Raw genomic sequence first — 25571 nt, 5'->3', positions numbered from 1 at the left:
CACCTGACCTAGTGTCTCCTTCAAGTTCTTCCTTTCGGAAATGCTTCCCCCATCTTTCAGTTCCTGCCTACTCGGTTCGATTAGCAGATGGCAAGATTCGGTAATTAGTGCCACGGAACATGGACTAATCACATCTTCTGCTCTTCACCCCCCTACATAAGTACAGAGTGCTATATAATATGATAACTGCAATATATTAAGAGGATAAAAATTTTGATGTGAGTGCCTCTTTAACCCCTTTAAAGCCTGGGGCCATCACCCCCGGTTCAGTGAGGGCTCCAGCGCTGAGCCCGCACTGAACCAGGCACACGTTAGCTGATTTATACAGCTGAAATGTGCCCGCAACAGCCACGGGTAGAATTGCGATCCACCCGCGGCTGTTAACCAGTTAATCTCTGACAGCGGCATTTAACAGCGCCGTGCCGGAAGCGCGTCACTTACCCCTCCAATCGGTGACCCCATCACGTGATCGCGGGTCACTGATGGGTGGGCATGACAACCCTGGGTCTGCAGCAGACCACTGTGGTTGTCATGTAATGATCGCTATGAGCGCCACCTAGTGGTCGGCGCTCATAGCACAGGAGCATTTCTGCTACATAGAGGTGATCTGCTCATCACCTCTATGTAGCAGAGGCGATCAGACAGTTGCTGCTTCTAGTCTCCTGTGGAGACTATAGAAGCAGGCAAAAAGTGTAAAAAAAATGTTTTTAAAAATATTTAAAAAATTTAAAAAATATAAAAGTTTAAATCACCCCCCTTTCGCCCTATTCAAAATAAAATAATAATAAAAAACCCCCACATAAACATATTTGGTATCGCCGTGTTCGGAATCGCCCGATCGATCAATATAAAAAAAGAATTAATCCGAACGGTAAACGGCGTAATGAGAAAAAAATTCTAAACGCCAGAATTACGCTTTTTGGTCGCCACAACATTGCAATAAAATGCAATAATGGGCGATCAAAACATCGGATTTACCCCAAAATGGTATCAATAAAAATGTCAGCTCGGTGGGCAAAAAATAAGCCCTCACCCGGCCCCAGATCCCGAAAAGTGGAGATGTTACGGGTCTCGGAAAATTGCGCCATTTTTTTTTTTTTTTCAAACTTTGGATTTTTTTTTCACCACTTAAATAAAAAAGAACCTATACATGTTTGGTGTCTACGAACTTATAATGACCAGGAGAATAAGAATGGCAGGTCAGTTTTAGCATTCAGTGAACGTGGTAAAAAAAAAAAAAAAAACATCTGTGGTATTGCACTTTTTTTGCAATTTCACCGCACTGGATTTTTTTTCCCGTTTTCCCGTACACGATATGGTAAAACCAGTAATGTCGTTCAAAAGTACAACTCATCCCACAAAAAAAGAAGCCCTCACACTGCCATATTGACCAAAAAATAAAAACGCTATGGCTCCGGGAACAAGGGGAGCAAAAATGGAAAATGCAAAAATGGAAAATCCCAAGGTCCTTAAGTTAAATGCTTGTATTGTTAACTAAAAATAATTTTTGTAAATAGATTTTGCCTTCTGCAGCCTCTGTGCTGCACGGTCTATTGCTGGCTGCAGAATGAGATAACTGAGAAACTGTCACAGTCCAAAGGGAGAGTTTGTGGCTCTTTTCTCTGCCTTTTGTTTTTAGCTCCTTTCAGCTGATTGTTGACCACAGACAACCCCAAAGTTGGATGTGCAAGGAAACAAAGAACCTATGAAAGCAAAATGGTGCAAATATTTAATGTAACTGAATTGCAAACATGATTTTTAGCCCCAAATACATGAATCTATGTAAAAAAAAATTGCACCCCTTTAAACCTTCTATATGTAATTTTTTGCACACTGGCCACCATTCACATTGTTTTTAATCTTCTTACCTGAAAAATAAAAAATAGGAATATATTTGGTTCGGCTACTTCTTTGCCCTAAATATTCATACCATGAATCGTGTTTTTATGATATTTACAAAGAAATGAACGTTTCCTGATTGACTCTCAGAAATGTCTTGCAATGTAACCCGCACTGGTAAACCACAGCACAGACAGAACCCACTAATGCAAAACTAGCAAAGTAATGGTTACGTGACACATTGTGCCAGCCCTTCGCTTGCCTATACATACATAGCCTGGCACACACTTTCACATGCACCCAGCTTCATGCCTGGTCTAATCCCTCCTGCTATACATATACCACCCTATAGATCATGCACATATCTCCTCTCATCCTCTCCCCCCACATGACCCAATCAGACCGCGCTGATCCTTTTTATGTCCTCTTTCTGTCCCTCCCCATCTCTGTCCCTCATGCTGTTCTGTGCTTGTTGCTTTGCAGTGTAATGTGTGGAGAGGGAGGAAAGGGCTCATCCTCTTCTGGGGTCGTCCATGGTGTGACTTGCTATTTGCTGTTCTGGCCGGAGGAATATCCCCTGCAATGCTCCATTTATCCCCAGACTCTGCAGTCAGGTAGGTGTCACTTGTCCCATGTATCTGCATTACACACAGATCTAGTGTTGTGCCCAGGCTGGACGGTTCATGTAGGTGAATTTAGTGAGTAATTAATACCATCCTCATGTCATTAACCCATAGGGAGGGAGGATACTCTCATTAATTGCAGAATACCAGGCATCATAATAATATGATGGCAATATGAGAACGGTCTTGTACATAGATGAAAACAGTATCCTGGCAAGATCACTAGTAGGATTAATAAAAGATTGAATGCACCAGTGCGAATTCACACAGGAGGACTGATAACCGGTTGTGATAATGCAAAGTCTTTCCTTTCATCTGAGGTTATACGTCCCTGTAGTTTCATCTTTCTATAATTCATATTTCATCCTCATCCAGTTGTGGAGAGCTGTCCAGTGAACTATATTGCCTGTTACTTACTGATAAAGTCCTCTTAAAGGCAATCTGTCAGGACGATTTTAATACCGAAACAAGTGCTACAGCTAAATCGATCCTAGTAAAACAATAAAAATGATACCTGTCTTGTAATAATCCGACGTGTCAGTGCTGAGAAATCAAGGTTTGAATCCATATGCAAATAAGCATGGAAGTGCATTGAGGCACACTAAAGCACTTCAAGGCTAATTTGCATATAAGTTCAAAGCTTGATTTCTCAGCAGTGACACGTCGGATTACTACAAGACAGGTATCCTTTTTATTGTTGTACTAGGACCGACACAACTATAACGTTTGGGTCAGTAGTGAAATTGTGCTGCCCGGTTCCCTTTTTAGGATTATTCCCATTATAGATGCCTGTGGCATATCCAAAGGACGTGCCATAAATATCTGCAGGGCGTGGATCCTCTTTGTAGGATGAGAGACCCCAATTTCATTACGATGATGCTGCCGCTGCATCCAGATGGGAAATAGGTGGAGAGTTGACCACACAATTTTGCAATTCTCTCCATTAATTTCTATAAGAATTACAGAAACAGAAGAGAAACATAGAACATATCAGGCTTTTCTGGCATAAACTGTGGATATACCATAAATGACTAAGTGATTAAGCCTATATCATGCACAGCGCTTTCCATTCATTTTGATATGTTATAAACGTCCAACACAAGAGAGTTCCCCCTAACTTCCTTCTAAGCTTCCTATATTATTGTTAGACTCAGTTAGTCCATATCACTTTTAAAGACCTCACCTCCCTTCGGTGTCAATTGCTTAAATTTGTTAGGAAGGTTAAACATCCAAAAACTCGTTAAATAGGCTGTCTTTGTCTCTAAGGTCTCGGGAAGAATAATGGTGCTTTAAACCTCTCCTCTATATATGATATTGCTTAAAGATGAGCTCAAACTCATCCTAAGAGTTCTCTACCAAGATGGGCTGATATTGATTGGAAGGCATGTGCCTCAAGACCAATTGGTTCCCTAAATTATGCTTTGTCCAACATTAAAATTTAAAGAAACTCTGGGGAATTGTTGATTTAGTAGGATGTTGTAGATACGGTGGATATAAAAAAAAAGTCTACACCCCTGTTAAAATGGCAGGTTTTTGTCATGCAAATAAATTCTTACCAAGAAAAATCATTTCAGAACTTTGTCCAACTTGAATGTTCCCTATAATCTGTACAATTCAATTGAAATATTTTCAGGCAGAAAAAGAAAAAGAAAGAACTAAAATAATGTGGTTGCATAAATATACCCAGTCTTGAACTAATATTTGTTGAAGTATCATTTGAATTTATGACGGCATATAGTCTTTCTGGGTAGGAGTCTATCAGCATGGTACATCTAGACTTGGTAGCCTTTGCCCACGCTTCATTGCAGTTGCGCTCCATGTCTGTCAGATTGTTAGGGCATCTCCTGTGTGCAGCTCCCTCTTCATGTGAACCCACAGATTATCAATTCAACTTAGGTCTTGGCTTTGGCTGGGCTATTCTTAAACCTTGATCTTCTTTTGGTGAAGACATTCTTTTCTTGATTTGGAGGTATACTTAGGGTTGTTATCATGCTAAAGGGTAAAATTCCTCTTAAGCTTCAGCTTTTTAGCCGACACTTGAAGGCTTTATTGCACCTCCACCTTCACCTTACCCTCCACCTTCACAAAAGCCTCCGTTTCTGCTGCTGAAAGACAGCCCCATGGCATAATACTGCCTCCTCCATGCTTCACTGTGTGTATGGTGTTCTTTTGGTGATGCACAGTGTTGGCTTTATGTCAAACATACCTTTTGGAATTATGGCTAAAAAGTTCAACCTTGGTCTCATCAGACCAAAACACGTTTTCTCACATGCCTTTGGCAGTTTTGATGTAGGTTGTGGCAAAACATAGCCAGGCTTGGATGTTTTTCTTTGTAAGAAAAGGGTTTCTTCTGTGGGAGACTGTTGTCACATGCAAATGTGGCACCCCAGGGGTCTGGTTTCCACAGTAACAGCAATGTTATGTCTGAGAGCAGGTGGGAGGTCTCTTGGTCAGGGATCCTTTGCATGCCACACCTCCTGCCCAGTCCTGGGAGGGGAAGAACATCCCCTATATAAACCTAGGGCTGAGGCAGGGTTAGTGAGTAGAGAAGAAGTAGAGACAGAGAAGAGCAGCAGATATAGGAGAAGAACATCAGGAGCTCTGTGGGAGCAGTGCTATAAGGAGTCAGGGGCTGGCAGCTGCAGAGCTCGCCCTGACTGAGAAACTATCACCGGACCCGGAGTCCGAGGCTGTGGGGACTAATCTTTACCCAGCAGCAGAAACCGCCCGGCAGGGGATTTCAGGTCCTCTGGCCAAGAAACCCGACGGCACGGTCACACGCGTGGGACCAGCACCGCCGTCGTGGAGCGGACGCCACTAGAAGGCCCCGAGTCACCGGCCATACGGGTGAGCACCACACGGTACACTCAGGGACGTGGGCTACTTATACCCGCCTCTAGCAAGGTAGCCAGAAGAGTACAGTCAGTTTGGGAGGCCTACAACTCCGCCTGGCCAGGGGAGATCCCATCTGCTCAAGGACTGACCAGGCCCCGATCGCTAGCCAGTACTCCGGGAGGGTCTATCTTTATCACCAGTAAAGACCCTGAACTACACCGCATCGTCTCTGAGTGATTCCTGATACCCCCATCATCCACGTCGGCTGCCCTGAGGCCATACCCCTCCCGTTGGGGGTGATACTACCACGCTGCACAATCCTACCACCGGCCTCAGCGGTCTGCCCTGCAGCGGCAGCTCCTTCGCTGCATTCAACGGGTGGCGTAGTCGTCCAACATCTACCGCTAATACAACGCCACTTAGTCTGACTCCCTGGGCACGGACCGGGTCACCGCCACGAGACTACAACCCTCAACAGATCCGGCTCCGGGTAAGCTCCTGCATGCGCAACGCTGTGCGACACAGGCCCAGGGGTGCGTCAACTTTTGGCGTAGTCGGCAGGATCTCGTGCCCGCAACCACCGGATACTGCGTGCCTGAAAAAGACTGTTCAAACTTACCAGTGGTGAAGTTTCCCGCCATCCGGCACCATCTTCTACCTTCTTCCCGCCATCCGCGAAGTTTTCCCGCCATCCGGCGCCATCTTCTGCCTTCTTCCCGCCATCCGTGGAGTTTTCCCGCCGTTGGACGCCATCTTGAAAACGCCGCGCGGGAAGAAGAGGGGCGTGGACTCCGAAAGCGCGCGAGAACTGAAGCCCCGCCTCACGTCCGGACGTTGCGTAAGGTCCTGGAAGGAGCCCAGCAGACGCCGACGTCACAGGAGCGCGACGGAAGGTCCTCAACCCTGACGATCCACTGCGGAGCCGCGGCCTACGGAAGAGGATCATCGCAAGGTAGGCCACGGTCCACTAGGGGGGAGGAAGATGTCGGATACGGAGGAGAGCTTCACTGCCTCAACCCCCGCCAGCGCCACCGCTGCTGCAGTCATGCCTTTCACCATGCCCTATATCCCGGGAGCGGCCTGGCTACCCCAGTACTCAGGAGAGTCACATACCCTGCATGACTTTAGAGAAAAGCTGGATAGCCTCTTCCAGGTGTATCCCCTCACAGAAGAGCAAAAAGTGAGCATCCTGGTGGCCCAATTAACCGGGGCAGCCCAAAGGGAGGTAAAGTCCTGGCCACCTGGGGGGAGGACTGTTGCAGGGATACTAACCCGGCTGAGGGACACCTTTGAAACCCGCACCTCAGCCGAGATCAAGCTTAGATTCTACGGGTGCAAGCAGCGAGCACACGAGAGTATAAGGGACTATGCCCTGAACCTACAAGAGGCCCTGAGAACCATTAAGCAGACCGACCCTGACGGCGTGGGAGACGAGGACAGGCTGTTGACTGAACAATTTATAGAGGGTTTATATTGCAATGCCCACCGAACCCAGTTGCGGGCAATGGCCTTACAGGACCCTCATCTGGGATTTGCACAGTTCAAGGACAGAGCCATCCGGGTGCTCCGAGAACCGGCACCAGGTGGCGTTGTGACCCACAGACGCCCCACTACCACTTACCACCAGGAGGCGGCACCCTTGTCGGCAGGGCCTGTGGGAGCTGATGCGCAGGCTTTGAACAATGACCCGGCTCCAGACCTGCACCATCAGGTCCAAGAGCTAGCTAAAAGCGTTGCCGCGCTAACCCGAACTGTGCAGTCTTTACAGGTTTCCACTCCAGGGAAGTTCCAGCCGGCATCCGGACCGGAGGACATCCCGTGGCGTCGACCAAGGAGGACCCCACCGGCCAGAGGAAGACCCAGCGACCGATACAACGAGGACGGACAACCCATCTGCCGCCGCTGCAATCAACCCGGACATATGGCAAGGTACTGTCCTTTAAACTGGCACAACCTGGGGTAGAGGGCCAAACCCCAGGAAAAAGATCATCAGGCCCATCGAACTGGCGCGACAAATATGTGGGAGGATGTCCAGTCTTGCCAGTGGTACTGGATGGCATCCCTATGAGTGCCCTACTGGACACCGGGTCACAGGTTACCACTATCCCGTACGTGCTCTTCAAGCAGAACTGGAATGACTCGGATATCACCCGCTACCCTGACGACGATTTGAGTATCATCGCCAGCAATGGTCAGCCCGTGCCACAGATTGGATTTAAAGAGGTGACCATTAAAATCGGTAGAGTTGAACTGGCGGCACAGGGACTGATCATTGTAGACATTGACAAGCACGAGAGTCACCCAAAGATAACTCTAGGAACTAATGTAATTGAAAATTGTCTTGCAGAGGTGATTTTCCTTTTACAGCAGGTTGCCAAGAACGCCAGCTCCGGCCAGCAGCGAGTGCTCCAGAAAGAGATCCGGGCACTGATGCGACGGCAACAGATAGAACTCTCCGGTGGTGAGATTGGTAGCGTAAGAATGTGTGACCCTTTCCCTATTGCCATGCCCCCAAAAAGTGAAATGATGATTTGGTGCCGGGCAGCTATTGGTCTGAGAGGTAGAGATTACCAGGCAGTGGTAGAACCAGTTTACTCAGACAGTAGGCCCACCATTTTGACAGCACGGGGGGTGGTCAATGTACGCCATGGGAGGGTGCCCGTTCGCATAATAAATATCGGGAAGAGGGAAGTGTACCTGCCCCGGTATGCCACGCTAGCCAAATTGTATACCATCAATCAAAATTCCATACAGTCCGTAGAACCCTTGCCTCCATCTTCCCCGGAGGAAAGTAACGGCTCTAAGGAAACAATGGAGGACTGGTGTCAGCAACTACATTTGGGTACTGACTCCACTCCCTCACACCAGAGACAGGGAGTCTATTGGGTGGTTCAAGAGTACGAGAGAGTGTTTAGTAAACACCCGTTAGACTTCGGGCGAGTCAAGGGGGTAGAACACCACATCCCCACGGGAGACCATCTTCCCATAAAAGAGAGGTATCGACCCGTACCCCCTGCACACTACCAACACGCCAAGGGGATGCTTAGGGACATGAAGGAGGCTGGGGTGATCAGGGATAGCTGTAGCCCCTGGGCAGCTCCACTAGTCTTAGTCAAAAAGAAAGACAACACCATGAGGATGTGTGTAGATTACCGGAAAATCAACCGTATCACACACAAGGATGCGTACCCCTTACCAAGGATAGAGGAGTCTTTGGCTGCTTTAAGATCTGCTAACTTCTTCTCTACCTTGGATCTCACTAGCGGGTACTGGCAGGTTCCTGTAGCAGAAGCGGACCGGGAGAAGACCGCATTCACCACCCCGATGGGACTTAGCGAGTTTACCTGCATGCCGTTCGGACTCTGTAACGCACCAGGAACCTTTCAACGATTAATGGAGTGCTGTCTGGGCCACAAAAACTTCGAGACGGTCCTGTTGTACCTGGACGATGTCATCGTATATTCCAAGACTTATGAGGACCACCTGAAACACCTGGCGGAAGTGTTCGAAGCTCTGGCAAACTACGGCCTAAAGGTAAAACCCTCCAAGTGTCACCTCCTAAAACCAAAGGTGCAGTACCTGGGACACGTGGTGAGCGCTGACGGAGTGGCTCCCGACCCTGATAAGATCACCGCAATTAAGGAATGGCCAAGTCCCTCCAGTGTAAAGGAAGTGCGGCAGTTCCTCGGGTTGGTAGGCTATTACCGCAGATTCATCCCCGGTTTCACCAAAAAGGCAGCTCCTATGCAGGACCTCCTGATAGGCCAGTCCCGGAAGGCCAAGAACCAGAAGCCGCCCTTCAAATGGGAGAATTTAGAAGAAGAGTCCTTCCGCCAGCTGAAGATGGCCCTCACGGGGGATGAAATCCTGGCGTACCCTGATTACAGCCAGCCCTTTATCCTCTACACCGACGCAAGTAACATCGGGCTAGGAGCCGTACTGTCCCAGATCCAGCAGGGGAAAGAACGAGTAATCGCTTACGCCAGTCGAAAACTGCGACCCACCGAAAGAAACCCTGAGAATTACAGCTCATTTAAGCTAGAGTTCCTGGCAGTGATGTGGGCAGTCACCGAACGCTTTAAGCACTACCTCGCTTCTTCCCGGTTCACCGTGTACACGGATAACAACCCGTTGACACACCTGGACACGGCAAGACTCGGTGCCCTAGAGCAGAGATGGATGGCCCGTCTGTCCAACTACGAGTTCACCATCAAATACCGGGCAGGACGCTCCAATACCAACGCGGACGCCCTGTCCAGGATGCCAAACCTACCGGACGTAGGAGAAGATCCAGAGGGACTGGAAGAAGTCGAACTCCCCGCGTTTCACCGTCATGGGACTATCCAGTATTCCCATCGGGTAAGGAGTAAGCAAGGCGCTACGCTTAACCCCTTACCTCACTACAACTGGGCGGAAACGCAAGACAGTGACCCTGCCGTCCGGCTGGTGAAGGAGATGCTGACTCGGCCAGAGGCTCGCCTTGACCCAGACGCTCCGGAGGAAGCCAAGCAACTGTGGGCAGAAAAGAGTAGACTGTTCCTTTACAAGGGGAAGTTGTGCCGCAGGATGGTTAACTCCCGGACGCATGAACTAATCTGGCAAGTAGTGGTGCCACGAAGAGACGCAGCCATGGTGATGGAGGCATACCACGACGGGGCTGGACACTTCGGATGGAAGAAGCTGGAGTTCCTGCTGCGCGGGCGGTTCCACTGGGTAGGCATGAGGGGAACCATCGAGAGGTGGTGCAGAGACTGTGGCCCGTGCAACCTGAGGAGGAAGGACCGTGCCAGCCAGAAGACTCCCCTGCAGTCCATCGTCACCCGGCAGCCGTTGGAACTGGTAGCCTTGGATCATGTAAAACTGACCCCAAGCAGAAGTGGCTACGTCTACGCGTTAACCATCGTGGATCATTACTCCCGGTTCTTGGTTGTCGTCCCCGTTAAGGACTTAACAGCTCAAACAGCAGCTAGAGCCTTCCAGCAGCACTTCTGCCGTCCACACGGGTACCCGGACCAAGTGCTGACGGACCAGGGACCTGCCTTTGAAGCGGAGGTCTTCCAGGAATTCTGCAATCTGTATGGCTGCCGGAAGATAAGGACGACACCCTATCATCCGCAAACTAATGGACTTTGTGAGAAAATGAACCAGGTGGTAATGGATCTTCTGAAAACGTTGCCCCTGGAAGAACGCAGTCTGTGGCCTGAGAAGCTGCCCGACCTGGTGGACCTATACAACTACATCCCTGTAGGTTCCACCAACTGTACCCCGGCTTACCTAATGAGGGCAAGGCCTGGTAAGATACCTGTTGACCTGGAGATGGGAGTCCTGACACCCGAGGACACTTCACCGGAAGCAGACTGGGACACCGAGAGGCAGCAGCAGTACCGGAAAGTACAGGAGAGCGTGGAGCGAAGTCTCTGTCTCGCTAGGGAAAGACAAGAGAAAACTTACAACCAGTATGCTCCCGCTGTTCCCCTGGTACCCGGAGAGCAGGTCTTGAAGAGGCTCCACAAGTTGGACGACCAGTGGGAGAAGGACCCGTACACCGTACTGCCCTCAAGCCACGACAACCCGAAGGTTTGTACCATCAGTAAAGACGGAGGGGAAACCACAGCCATTGTATCCCGGGATCACCTGAAGAAGTGTCCCGAACAGCTACGGAACCCAGAAGGAGAGCAAGAAGACTCTCGACCCGTAGAGGAAAGGGAAGATATGGTTAGTACTGTGCTCGGAGACTTCCCTCGGTCCTGGACTCAAGTCAATGGTGCAGTTGTGGTACCCGTCCTCACGTTCCTCCAACCAGCATCCCAAGTGCCTACGGAGCAACAGGTAGAGCTGGAAGAGCAGCCGGTCCAGGAGGCAGCAGACTCCACACAAGCAGAACAGGAGGATCAACCCTCTGCTCATAGTGAGCCTGCCGTACCCCTAGTGAGCCAAAGAGCCCGTAAACAGCTGCCCAGTTTACCCTTGACAGCTCCTACACCCTGTAGTTCAGGGCCAGACAGTCAGCTCCGTAGGTCCACTAGGGCCACTAGAGGCCAGTTACCCGCACGTTGGAGGATTTGAAGTGTTTAAATTGTTTTATTGAGGTCACCTGTCTGTTACTTGTAAATAATTATGTGTTTCTAGTTATTTTTAGGAGTCCTTGGTGGGTTTACCGGGAATCCTTGTACAATTGGTTGGAGCGTAACCTAGGAATGGACTAAAGACTGTTAAGGACTCGGGGCAGGACAGACCCCTACCTGGTTACGTCTCCCTGTTTTGGTGAAATGGACACCTTGTTTTTCTTCAAAACTGCACCCGGTTGCGGACACGCCGTAACCATCTTTATGTGTTTTTCTTATTGTATTATAATTGTTTATACCTTGTTATGTTTTTCTAAAAATATGTTTAGTTCCGGAGTACTAAATTTCACTAGGGGGGAATGTGGCACCCCAGGGGTCTGGTTTCCACAGTAACAGCAATGTTATGTCTGAGAGCAGGTGGGAGGTCTCTTGGTCAGGGATCCTTTGCATGCCACACCTCCTGCCCAGTCCTGGGAGGGGAAGAACTTCCCCTATATAAACCTAGGGCTGAGGCAGGGTTAGTGAGTAGAGAAGAAGTAGAGACAGAGAAGAGCAGCAGATATAGGAGAAGAACATCAGGAGCTCTGTGGGAGCAGTGCTATAAGGAGTCAGGGGCTGGCAGCTGCAGAGCTCGCCCTGACTGAGAAGCTATCACCGGACCCGGAGTCCGAGGCTGTGGGGACTAATCTTTACCCAGCAGCAGAAACCGCCCGGCAGGGGATTTCAGGTCCTCTGGCCAAGAAACCCGAAGGCACGGTCACACGCGTGGGACCAGCACCGCCGTCGTGGAGCGGACGCCACTAGAAGGCCCCGAGTCACCGGCCATACGGGTGAGCACCACACGGTACACTCAGGGACGTGGGCTACTTATACCCGCCTCTAGCAAGGTAGCCAGAAGAGTACAGTCAGTTTGGGAGGCCTACAACTCCGCCTGGCCAGGGGAGATCCCATCTGCTCAAGGACTGACCAGGCCCCGATCGCTAGCCAGTACTCCGGGAGGGTCTATCTTTATCACCAGTAAAGACCCTGAACTACACCGCATCGTCTCTGAGTGATTCCTGATACCCCCATCATCCACGTCGGCTGCCCTGAGGCCATACCCCTCCCGTTGGGGGTGATACTACCACGCTGCACAATCCTACCACCGGCCTCAGCGGTCTGCCCTGCAGCGGCAGCTCCTTCGCTGCATTCAACGGGTGGCGTAGTCGTCCAACATCTACCACTAATACAACGCCACTTAGTCTGACTCCCTGGGCACGGACCGGGTCACCGCCACGAGACTACAACCCTCAACAGATCCGGCTCAGGGTAAGCTCCTGCATGCGCAACGCTGTGCGACACAGGCCCAGGGGTGCGTCACAATACACAACCAGTTCTTGCCAAAAATTACTGCAGCTCCTTTAATGGTACTGTAGGCCTTTTTGCAGCTGCCTGGACCAATTTTCCTTCTTGTCTTTTCATCTATTTTTGAGGGACGTGCAGTTGTAGGTAATGTCACTGTTCTGCCAAATTTAAGCCACTTTTTGATGACTGTCTTCACAGTGTTCCATGGTATATCTAATGCCTTGAAATTTGACTGATAACTTTCAACAATGAGACCCCTTTGCTATGTTGTAAGCTATTTGCTGAAAAAAAAACAATTAAAAAAAGTCAGAAAAATCCGACTAGAACAGATAAACTTTATAAGGGGTTAATCAGAATCACTGTAATTGATGTCAGCTGTGTACTGGCTACTATTTAAAAAAGCTCTTCCATGAATATATTTATTTCATTAAATGTGTGTATATCTGTATTTAGTGTAGAGTATACATTAATATACTCACCTACTGCTGCTTTCTCTAGGCTCCAATGCCATTCTGGTCATCTTCTCAGTGACATCACTGCTCTTCAGACTAGCCGACTAAACTCTTCAGACTAGCCAGCTCTATGCCTGAGGCGGAAGTCTCTTTTTATAATGTAAGTCTAAGGTAACAGCATACTTATGTTGTAACAGGCTACTTCTGGGTCATGCCAAGCGCAGTGTGACCCAGAGAATCTGAAGAGCAGTGACGTCACTGAGAAGAGAAGAACGGCGAGGGATCCTGGAGAAAACAGCGGTGAGTGTATTAACACACTAGACACAATGAAAAAGAAGTATGCCGTTGCTTTCAGATCCCCATATATAACATTTATATTATAAATAGCAACAAAAAAAACATGAAAAATACACAAGTTATAAAACATTTTAAAAAATTAATAATCAAGTTACTACCAAGGTGTGCCAATAATAAGGCGTGCCAATAATAAGGCCACCACCAATCCTCATCTGTCTGGTATCGTCTGAGTTCATAGGATTTGTAAATATGCAAAGATATTGTCACGGGTGTATCAGAGGTGACAGACAGTCGTCCTACAGTTGGTGGCGGGAGATTTCTACGTTTGGCATTACAGACATCTTCTTCGATGAGAGACTGTCTCTAGGACCTAGCGGCTACCTCCCTCTGGTAATTAGCTCCCTGGCCTGGGTGTATACAGTATATACCTGGTGTGTCTGAGAGGGAGGTGCCGGCTATATTCATTTTTACTTGTGAAGGCTTAGCAAGAGCAGTACTTCATCCTCTCTGGAGCTTGAGGCCTTGTGCGCATTTGTCTGGAGTCGTCTAAAGCTAAGCAAATTCCCCCTGTTTGTCTACCCTTGTTGTCTATAGAGTTTAGTGGAGATCGACTAGTGCTCATCTCCTCCCATCCCTAGCCTTAGCCATATGCCAGGGAAAGACAGGGCGAGGCACGCGTGCGGCGATTGCTGAAGAGGCAATATAGGGACTGTAGAGGAGACAGGGTGATACTAGACCAGTCTAGGAGGTCTCCACTCCCTCCTTTCCCTAGTGTCTTGGCTCCCTTTCCCTCTTTCCTCTGTGTTTCCCACACTTGGTGTGACAGATATGAAATCAATAAAAGAAAGTTGAAAAACTAAAACCTGGGGATAACCCAAAAAATCAAAGTTATACTGTCACGGGTGTGTCAGAGGTGACAGACAGTCACCCTGCAGTTGGTTGCAGGAGATCTCTACGTTTGGCATTACAGATATCTTCTTAGAGGCTGGCTGTCTCTAGGACCCAACAGCTACCTCCCTCTGGCTAATTAGCTCCCTGGCATGGGTGTATAAATACCTGGTGTGTCTGAGAGGGAGGTGCTGGCGATATTCATTACTACTTGTGAGGCTTTAGCAAGAGCACTACTTCGTCCTCTCTGGAGCTTGAGGCCGTGTGCGCATTTGTTTGGAGTTGTCTAAAGTTAAGCAATTCCCCCCTGTTTGTCTACCAGGAATATAAGATTGAAAGTTCCTTCTTGGAAGCTGGGACCTAGGTTTATTGGTCCCTATAAAATAACCGTCATTAACCCAGCAGAGTTTCGTCTTGAACTTTCTCAGGTTCTTAAAGTCCACAACGTGTTCCATAGGTCCTTACTTAAAAAATATGTGGAACCTCTTGAGCCCTCACCTCTACCACCGCCCCCAATAATGGTTGATGGTAATCTGGAGTTCCAGATTTCAAGGATTGTAGAATCTCGTCTCCAACGTCATTCTCTACAATACTTGGTGCACTGGAAAGGCTATGGCCAGAGGAGAGGATGTGGGTTTCAGCGTCAGAGGTGAACGCTCCCAGATTGGTTCGCTCATTTCACATCTCTTTTCCTGAGAAACCCGGTCCTGAGTGTCCGGTGGCCACTCGTAGAGGGGGGGGGGGTACTGTCACGGGTGTGTCAGAGGTGACAGACAGTCGCTCTGCAGTTGATTGCAGGAGATCTCTATGATTGGCATTAAAGACATCTTCTTAGAGGCTGGCTGTCTCTAGGACCCAGCGGCTACCTCCCTCTGGCTAATTAGCTTCCTGGCCTTGGTGTATAAATACCTGGTGTGACTGACAGGGAAGTGCCAGCGATAATCATTCTACTTGTGAGGCTTTAGCAAGAGCAGTACTTCGTCCTCTCTGGAGATTGAGGACATGTGCACATTTGTTTGGAGTCGTCTGAAGCTAAGCAATTTCCCCCTGTTTGTCTACCCTTGTTGTCTATAGAGTTTAGTGGAGATCGACTAGTGCTAGCCATACACCAGGGAAAGTCAGGATGAGGCACTCGTGCGGCGATTGGTGAAGAGCCAATGTAACATACCTGGCGGCGTCCTTGCATAGTGGTCCATCTCCCACTGTGCAAGAGCGCGCACTTGATTTCCAGTCCAGACTATCACTCTGGCTTTCCTCCATGCTGTCTGCTTGCCTCTGTTTCTTCTGCTTAAGGGCGGCACCCGATCACTTCCTGCTTCTTGTAGCTGCTGCGGGCACACCCCTTGTGCGTCCTCAGCCTATTGCTGTCTGTCACCTGGTATTTACCCCAGCTCTTTCCTGGAATCCTTGCCTGAGCATTGTGTTCTGTCAGTTGGCTTCTGGTCGCTGACATGCCAGGTCCTGTCTATGTTTCCTGCCTATCGGTATCAATTCCCGTGTCTGAACTGTGTCCTGTCTGTGCCCTCTAGCCAGCTGTCTGTCTGCCTTCCTAAGGCTGTATTTGCAAGCCTGTCTGCACACTCTCCTAGCCTGTTCGTCTCGCCCTCTGGGGGCCACATACCCAGACTCGTTCCTGTATTTGTTGCAGTACAGTTCCTGTCTGAACTGTCTCCTAGCTTCCTACCTGTTTTGTCTTTATGTCCGTTTGTTCCCTTTTTCTGCAGTGTCTGAACCAGCACTTGGCTTTACCTAGGCTCGTTCCTGCATTTTGTTGCAGTAACTGTTCTTGTCTGAACTGTCTCCTAGTTTCTTATCTGTTTTGCCTTTATGTCCGTTTGCTCCCTTTTTCTGTAGTGTCTGAACCTGCACCTAACTCCTTCTCATTGTCGCTGCACTTCCGTTTGTGAGTTGGAGTCCTCTCGCTACTTCTATGCAAGTATCTAGTGTGTATATGGCTCTGCCTTTCTTTCTGTTCCGTGTGAACAGAGCCCTGTCCCCTTTGCTTTGTCTTTGTTTACCTCTTCGGCGATTTATCTCAGCCCTGTCCACCGCGTCTGCGGTTTCGCTCTGCTCAGCCTTGTCTACCGCGTCTGCGGTTTTGCTCTGCTCAGCCTTGTCTACCGTGTCTGCGGTTCTGCTCTGCTCAGCCTTGTCTACCGCGTCTGCAGTTTTGCTCTGCTCAGCCTTGTCCACCGCGTCTGCGGTTCTGCTCTGCTCAGCCTTGTCCACCACGTCTGCGGTTTCGCTCTGCTCAGCCTTGTCTACCGCGTCTGCGGTTCTGCTCTGCTCAGCCCTGTCTACCGCGTCTGCGGTCTCGTTCTGCTCTGACCCTTTGCTCGCTGCTCCGGCAGTCTCGCTCTGCTCTGACCCTTTGCTCGCTGCTCCGGCAGTCTCGCTCTGCTCTGACCCTTTGCTCGCTGCTTCGGCAGTCTCGTCCTGCTCCTCTCTCGCTCACCGCTCCAGGCGGCCTTGTCCTGCTCTTCTCTCACTCACCGCTCCAGGCGGTCTCGTCTTGTTCTTCTCTTGCTCGCCGCTCTGGGCGGCCTCACTCTGCTGTTTGTCCACCGCATCTGCGGTTCTGTTCCTGAGTCCCAGTCTGTACTGGGTCCTATCCACTCGGTGCTCCAACCTGTCGTACCCGCCAGTACCTCCCTGCCTGCATACCAGTCGTGCTTACCAGCATCCGCCAGTCTGCATACCAGCCGTGTCTGCCTATACCCAGCAGTCTGTGTGCCAGCCTAACCTGCCTGTTCCTGTATTCCCCTGTGTGGGTCAACAGCCGTGTCCGGGGTCTGTCCTGGAGTAGCACCTGGTCCCTCTGCTCGGTTCCTCCTTAGTGCACTGGCGTCGTATGCCGTCGTGCTACCCTGGTCGGATCGGGTGGATACTTAGTTACGCCCCTCCAGGCATTCACTCTCCGGCACGGTCCAGTGGAATCACTACATATACACGCACACGCCACTCAGCCCGAGCGTGTGCATTACAGCATGCTCAGGCCATGGTTCCCGTTGAGCCCCACGGCCTTCGCTATCTGAGACCTTTTCCAGCGAATACGTGCATCTAGAAGAAATTTATTTATTTTTTTTTTTTTGCTACTAGCTGAGTTCCAGTCGAATTACGCACCCGTCCAGATGGAACTTTCTGCACTCGTTCCTGCGGATCCGCCATGGTACTATGGGGATCCAAGACAGAGTCATGCATTTGTGGAGCAATGCTTGCTACACTTCAAGTTCTACCCTCTTTGTTTTCCCACCGATCGGGTTAAGGTGGGATTCATGATGTCTTACCTAGCGGGTGATGCCTTGAAATGGATCACCCCCCTATGGGACGCACAGGTTCCTATCGTCCTGGACTTGCAGGCCTTCCTGGTGGCCTTTCTAATGGTCTTCAATGACCCTAACCCGGAGGCTCCTGCTGAAGCTTCACTTCCCGATATCCCGGAGCAGCCCCGATGGGTAATGTGTGTGGGTAGCATACTAGTCCTCCTGCCCGAAGAGACTACTGCCCATCCAGAATCCACACAGGATGACTACGCTCTCCGGAATACTTCTCCCAACCTCAAGAGGCAGTCCAGACGTGCTAGGCGTAGAGGCAAGCCGTCACGCCAGGGTCTGTCCTCCCAAAGACCTCCTGATCCCAACCTTGAAGTCCCTTCTGAAGCTTCATTTCCCTGTATCCCGGAGCAGCCCCGACGGGTAATGTGCGTGGGTAGCGCACCAGTTCTCCTGCCCAAAGAGACTTCTGCACACCTAGAATCCACACAGGAGGACTTCCTGCACCCGGTATCTGATGCTTCACCCACTTTAACCGGTGAGCCTGTCCAAGGGTACTCCGAAGCAGTGATTACCTCCGAGTCTGTGCATCTCTACTACCTGGAGGAGGACCTCCAGTTGTCTCCAGAACCCTTCGGGGTGCTACCTGGTAGCGAATGGACAGAGTCTTCCCTATACTCTGTACCTGATACCTCGCCCGCTTCGTCCAGTGAGTCCGACCTAGTGTACTCTGAAGCAGAGGTTATCCCCGAGTCTCTACACCCCTCCGACCAGGCGGAGGACCTCCAGTTGTCTCCTGAACCCTTCGGGGTGCTACTTGAGAGAGAATAGACAGAGACTCTCCTATACTCGGTACCTGATACCTCGCCCGCTTCTTCCAGTGAGTCCGACCTAGTGTACTCCGAAGCAGAGGTTATCCCCGAGTCTCTACACCCCTCCGACCAGGCGGAGGACCTCCAGTTGTCTCCTGAACCCTTCGGGGTGCTACCTGATAGCGAATGGACAGAGACTCTCCTATACTCGGTACCTGATACATCGCCCGCTTCTTCCAGTGAGTCCGACCTAGTGTACTCCGAAGCAGAGGTTATCCCTGAGTCTCTACACCCCTCCGACCAGGCGGAGGACCTCCAGTTGTCTCCTGAACCCTTCGGGGTGCTACCTGAGAGCGAATGGACAGAGACTCTCCTATACTCGGTACCTGATACCTCGCCCGCTTCTTCCAGTGAGTCCGACCTAGTGTACTCCGAAGCAGAGGTTACCCCCGAGTCTTGGCACCCCTCCAACCCGGCGGAGGACCCCCAGTTGTTTCCTGAATCCTCCGGGGTACCACCAGATAACAAAGAGACAGTGACTTTTCTACACCTTGTACCTGATACCTCGCCTATTTCATCCTCTGAGCTTGACAAGATGTACCCCGAAGCAGAGGTTACCACCGAGTCTCTGCACCCCTCCAACCCGGCGGAGGACTTCCAGTTGTCTCCTGAACCCTCTTGGGTGCTACCTGATAATAAGTGGAGAGAGACGTCCTTGTGTGCTGTTCCTGGTACTCCACCCATTTCGTCTGTTGCTGAGGATGGCTGGATAGGAGGCAGCATCCTAGCTACCCAGATGAGACCAGTTTTGTCTCTTCCTGTGGACAGTAGAAGTAATCTCCTTGAAGAGAAGGATTGGCCCTCAAATTCCCTGCGGAATATTCTGGCAGGCCTCAAGAAGAGGGGGCGTAAGGGGGGGGTACTGTAACATACCTGGCGGCGTCCTTGCATAGTGGTCCATCTCCCACTGTGCAAGAGCGCGCACTTGATTTCCAGTCCAGACTATCACTCTGGCTTTCCTCCATGCTGTCTGCTTGCCTCTGTTTCTTCTGCTTAAGGGCGGTGCCCGATCATTTCCTGTTTCTTGTACCTGCTGCAGGCACACCCCTTGTGCATCCTCAGCCTATTGCTGTCTGTCACCTGGTATTTAACCCAGCTCTTTCCTGGAATCCTTGCCTGAGCATTGTGTTCTGTCAGTTGGCTTCTGGTCGCTGACATGCCAGGTCCTGTCTATGTTTCCTGCCTATCGGTATCAGTTCCCGTGTCTGAACTGTGTCCTGTCTATGCCCTCTAGTCAGCTGTCTGTCTGCCTTCCTGAGGCTGTATTTGCAGGCCTGTCTGCACACACTCCTAGCCTGTTCGTCTCGCCCTCTGGGGGCCGCATACCCAGACTCATTCCTGTATTTGTTGCAGTACAGTTCCTGTCTGAACTGTCTCCTAGCTTCCTACCTGTTTTGTCTTTATGTCCGTTTGTTCCCTTTTTCTGCAGTGTCTGAACCAGCACTTGGCTTTACCTAGGCTCGTTCCTGCATTTTTTTGCAGTAACTGTTCTTGTCTGAACTGTCTCCTAGTTTCTTATCTGTTTTGCCTTTATGTCCGTTTGCTCCCTTTTTCTGTAGTGTCTGAACCTGCACCTAACTCCTTCTCGTTGTCGCTGTACTTCCGTTTGTGAGTTGGAGTCCGCTCGCTACTTCTTTGCAAGTATCTAGTGTGTATCTGGTTCTGCCTTTCTTTCTGTTCCGTGTGAACAGAGCCCTGTCCCCTTTGCTTTGTCTTTGTTTACCTCTTCGGCGATTTATCTCAGCCCTGTCCACCGCGTCTGCGGTTTCGCTCTGCTCAGCCTTGTCTACCGCGTCTGCGGTTTTGCTCTGCTCAGCCTTGTCCACCGCGTCTGCGGTTCTGCTCTGCTCAGCCTTGTCTACCGCGTCTGCGGTTCTGCTCTGCTCAGCCTTGTCTACCGCGTCTGCGGTTTTGCTCTGCTCAGCCTTGTCCACTGTGTCTGCGGTTCTGCTCTGCTCAGCCTTGTCCACCGCGTCTGCGGTTTCGCTCTGCTCAGCCTTGTCTACCGCACCTGCGGTTCTGCTCTGCTCAACCCTGTCTACCGCGTCTGCGGTCTCGTTCTGCTCTGACCTTTTGCTCGCTGCTCCGGCAGTCTCGCTCTGCTCTGACCCTTTGCTCGCTGCTCCGGCAGTCTCGCTCTGCTCTGACCCTTTGTTCGCTGCTTCGGCAGTCTCGTCCTGCTCCTCTGTCGCTCACCGCTCCAGGCGGCCTTGTCCTGCTCTTCTCTCACTCACCGCTCCAGGCGGTCTCGTCTTGTTCTCTTGCTCGCCGCTCTGGGCGGCCTCACTCTGCTGTTTGTCCACCGCATCTGCGGTTCTGTTCCTGAGTTCCAGTCTGTACTGGGTCCTATCCACTCGGTGCTCCAACCTGTCGTACCCGCCAGTACCTCCCTGCCTGCATACTAGTCGTGCTTACCAGCATCCGCCAGTCTGCATACCAGCCGTGTCTGCCTATACCCAGCAGTCTGTGTGCCAGCCTAACCTGCCTGTTTCTGTATTCCCCTGTGTGGGTCAACAGCCGTGTCTGGGGTCTGTCCTGGAGTAGCACCTAGTCCCTCTGCTCGGTTCCTCCTTGGTGCACTGGCGTCGTATGCCGTCGTGCGACCCTGGTCGGATCGGGTGGATACTTAGTTACGCCCCTCCAGGCATTCACTCTCCGACACGGTCCAGTGGAATCACTACATATACACGCACACGCCACTCAGCCCGGGCGTGTGCATTACAGCCAATATAGGGACTGTAGTTGAGATAGGGTGACACTAGACCAGACTAGGAGGTCTCCACTCCCCCCTTTCCCTAGTGTGTGGGCTTCCTTTCCCTCTTCCCTCTGTGTTGCACTAAGTCTTTCCCACACCTTGCGTGACAAATGCCATGCAATTCAATATAACAAACTTGTGGTGGATTGGGCAAAAATTATATACATGTGTAAAAACCTCATGAAGATATAGAGCTTGGAAATATGCACTCACTGTAAGTGTACAAAATAGTGTAGAGGTAATGCTCAAATGATGCCAAAAACAGAATAACAATGAATGACCATATAGGTATTCTACAAAAAAATGAGAGAGAAAGAAATAACAGGGTGAGTTAATCAATGAAAAATAAGTGTGAAATAAAGCAAAAAATTAGATGACAAAAGAACCCCACGAGTATCGCTACTAATCTGTGGCTTCCTCAGGGGTGAAGATAGCATATAACAACACATTATACATTACATTACATGCACATATACACACATTTAATGAAGGAAAATATTTGTGGTAGGGCTTCTTTAACACGAGTTTAAATGTGATTGGCTAATTCTGAGCACAACTACATCCCCAATTATAAGAGGGTGTTCATAATTATTCAACCACATTATTTTCATTTTGTTATTTTCATTTCCCCTCAAAATGATTTCAGTTTGTTTCTCAATGGATTTGTACAGATTATGAGTGACTAGGAGGAAAAAGTTCTGAAATAATTCTCGTGGTCTGATTTTTTTTTTCCATGAACCAAACCTTGCATTTTAACAGGGGCATGTAGGCTTTTTATATGCACTGTATAAAATACCATTATGCACAATCCCTTAGTTGTAGATATTGGTTTACTCAGATTGGTCACTGTTTGTCCAGTATGTATGTAATACGACAATATCTGCAAGAGGACCCTATAGGCAAGGAGCCATTTTCTTCATTTTCACCTATATCACTATTCTCAGAACCAGAACGTCTGACGCTTTTGCATAGGAGTTGGATTTGGTGTTATCCAAGGCTATTCCATTCTGGAGTAAGTTGATGATAGAAATGTCTAAACTTTCCATGAATGATTTCCTTACGGTTGTTGACTAACAATCTTTTATAAGGTGATTTATAGTAAGTCTAAATATGTTTGCCCACTTGGTGTTTGTGAAAAGTTCATGTAACGTGATACAGTCTGAGCTGGGCCGGCCGGGCAGCCGACCATTTTTAGTTTAATAACCTTGACAGTAGTTTATACACGAGATGAGAGGCTGCAGGGTGAACGGAAAAGAGGACGAACCTCCATGAAACTGCACCTAGTGATAAGGTCAGAGGTGTCCACTAATTCCCCTTTATTGTAACTTATCTATATGTTTGGAATGTCCTGTATTGCTTGTACAACTCCCATCACATGCACAACAACTAGGTTTTATTCACTTATTTTGAGGATATATTTCTTTTAGTGACTACCTGGCCATTTCTTCTTCTATGACAGATGTGCCACAGACAGCTTTTGCCATAAATTACCGCAGTAGTTTGATGTTACACTGTGGCGAATACCATTTCATGGAATCCTATTCACAGAATGTGGTTGAAGACTGTAATTTTAGCATGCCGTGTCGGTCACAGTTTTTAGTTTTGTTGCTACAGCTTTCCCCATTGGCCTCGATAAGGAAAATTTAGAAATCGGAATGTGTTTTTTATTGCTTGTGCGGCTATCTGGACTGATACATGTACAGAGAGTCTACAGTCCTTTGATAGATTCCATGGCTGTGCTACCATATTGCCTGTTTTTAGATCATACTTTCGTAAGCCTTACAGCAAGAGTCCAGAACTTTTTTCCATTCCTGCACCTTCCACCTGATTGTCTGTCAATGTTAGGAACTGACCTGGGTTGGAGTAGTGATATTGCAACCACTAGGGGCAGCACCGGTAGGTAGTGTAGTCAGGAATCGGTACACAGGAAAGCAGTATAATCTTGAAGGGTTTAGCAAGTAGCGTAGTCAGAAAAGCCAGGAATTGGTACACAAGAAAGCAGTATAATCTTGTATGAAGCAGCAGGGAGCTCTTGACTAGAGGCTGGGAGCTCAATAATTTCACAAGAAGGAGGTGCCAGACCAGGTTTAAATAGGGTGTTCAATCAGGATGAAGCCATTCGGGAACAACATAGGGTGGAGCTGCTCAGGAACAATACAGGTACTACAACCCCTGGCAAAAATTATGGAATCACCAGGCTCGGAGGATGTTCATTCAGTTGTTTAATGCTGTTGAAAAAAAGCTGATCACAGACATGGCACAAAACTAAAGTCATTTCAAATGGCAACTTTATGGCTTTAAGAAACACTAAAAGAAATCAAGAAAAAAAATGTGGTACTCAGTAAGGTATTTTTTTTCAGACCAAGCATAGGGAAAAAATTATGGAATCACTCAATTCTGAGGAAAAAATTATGGAATCATGAAAAACAAACACACAAAAGAACACTCCAATACATCACTAGTATTTTGTTGCACCACCTCTGGCTTTTATAACAGCTTGCAGTCTCTGAGGCATTGACTTAATGAGTGACAAACAGTACTCTTCATCAATCTGGCTCCAACGTTCTCTGATTGCTGTTGCCAGATCAGCTTTGCTGGTTGGGGTCTTGTCATGGACCATTTTCTTCAACTTCCACCAAAGAATTTCAATTGGATTGAGATCCGGACTATTTGCAGGCCATGACATTGACCTTATGTGTCTTCATTCAATGAATGTTTTCACAGTTTTTGCTCTATGGCAGGATGCATTAGCATCTTGAAAAATGATGTCATCATCCCCAAACATCCTTTCAATTGATAGGATAAGAAAACTGTCCAAAATAGCAATGTAAACTTGGGCATTTATTGAAGATGTAATGACAGCCATCTCCCCAGTGCCTTTACCTGACATGCAGCCCCATATCATCAATGACTGTGGAAATTTGCATGTTCTCTTCATGCAGTCATCTTTATAAATCTCATTGGAACGGCACCAAACAAAAGTTCCAGCATCATCACCTTGCCCAATGCAGATTCGCGATTCATCACTGAATATGACTTTCATCCAGACATCCACAGTCCACGATTGCTTTTCCTTAGCCCATTGTAACCTTGTTTTTTTCTGTTTAGGCGTTAATGATGGCTTTTGTTTAGCTTTTATGTATGTAAATTCCATTTCCTTTAGGTGGTTTCTTACAGTTCGGTCACAGACATTGACTCCAGTTTCCTCCCATTCATTCCTCATTTGTTTTGTTGTGCATTTCCCGTTTTGGAGGCATTGCTTTAAGTTTCCGGTCTTGACGCTTTGATGTCTTCCTTGGTCTACCAGTATGTTTGCCTTTAACAACCTTCCCATGTTGTTTGTATTTGGTCCAGATTTTAGACACAACTGACTGTGAACAACCAACATCTTTTGCAACATTGCATGATGATTTACCTTCTTTTAAGAGTTTGATAATCCTCTCCTTTGTTTCAATTGACATCTCTCGTGTTGGAGCCATGATTCATGTCAGTTCACTTGGTGAAACAGCTCTCCAAGGTGTGATCACTCCTTTTTAGATGCAGACTAACGAGCAGATCTAATTTGATGCAGGTGCTAGTTTTGGAAATGAAAATTTACAGGGTGATTCCATAATTTTTTCCTCAGAATTCAGTGATTCCATAATTTTTTCCCTATGCTTGGTCTGAAAAAAATTACCCTTACTGAGTACCACATTTTTTTTTCTTGATTTCTTTTAGTGTTTCTTAAAGCCATAAAGTTGCTATTTGAAATGACTTTAGTTTTGTGCCATGTCTATGATCTGCTTTTTTTCAACAACATTAAACAACTGAATAAACATCCTCCAAGCCCAGTGAGTCTATAATTTTTGCCAGGGGTTGTAGAATCTAAGCTAGCCAGGAACTGTCCAGCAAACTGAATAGCTCAGTGGGAAGAGCTGCCACCTGGTGCACAAGACCTGCTGGGTTAGAGTCCTGATAGTCACACTCTGCACTTGTCTTATACAATGTGTTCTGACTTCTACACATCTTTCTCTTTCTTCTCTTCTGTCTTCATCTTGTTCCTCAGATTTCACCTTGCACTTTGCAGCAAAAAACAGTACCATATCTGTCTACCTTGGTTTCACGGTTATTACCCTTACCACTATATTTTCCTAAATAAGCTAATAGGTATACAGTAAGGAGGCTTAATGTGATCTCCTTCATTCTAATTGTATGACAGGATCTGTCTAGTCATCATCAGCAAATGTGATAGGAGATTGTGCAACTCTGTGGAGAACTTTAGTGGTACATTCCATGCAATTTCATCACATAGTCAGTTTTAGTGACTGAGATGGTGACCCCCTGCAGAGA

At 48.6% G+C, this 25571-nt stretch overlaps 1 protein-coding gene across 6 annotated transcripts in view; it reads left to right on the top strand.

The window, feature by feature from the left end:
- The first annotated feature begins 2307 nt into the window (after positions 1–2307).
- TBC1D1 (TBC1 domain family member 1) overlaps positions 2308–25571 on the top strand; it is a 241533-nt gene continuing 218269 nt past the window's right edge. For 2 of the 6 annotated variants that reach the window (XM_073646157.1, XM_073646155.1), the window contains exon 1: positions 2317–2453. The gene's annotated coding sequence lies outside the window, so the exon portion shown is untranslated. Of the gene's footprint in view, positions 2454–22466; positions 22534–25571 lie in introns of those variants that run through there. The other 4 variants (XM_073646190.1, XM_073646149.1, XM_073646162.1 and 1 more) reach the window with 4 other exon arrangements.

The sequence above is a fragment of the Phyllobates terribilis genome, unplaced genomic scaffold (assembly GCF_046119375.1).
Source record: "Phyllobates terribilis strain yellow unplaced genomic scaffold, ASM4611937v1 Scaffold_1__5_contigs__length_1240528914, whole genome shotgun sequence".
Taxonomy (NCBI): domain Eukaryota; kingdom Metazoa; phylum Chordata; class Amphibia; order Anura; family Dendrobatidae; genus Phyllobates; species Phyllobates terribilis.
The sequence above is the reverse complement of the archived record's forward strand: the minus strand, read 5'-3'. Positions and strand labels throughout refer to the sequence as shown.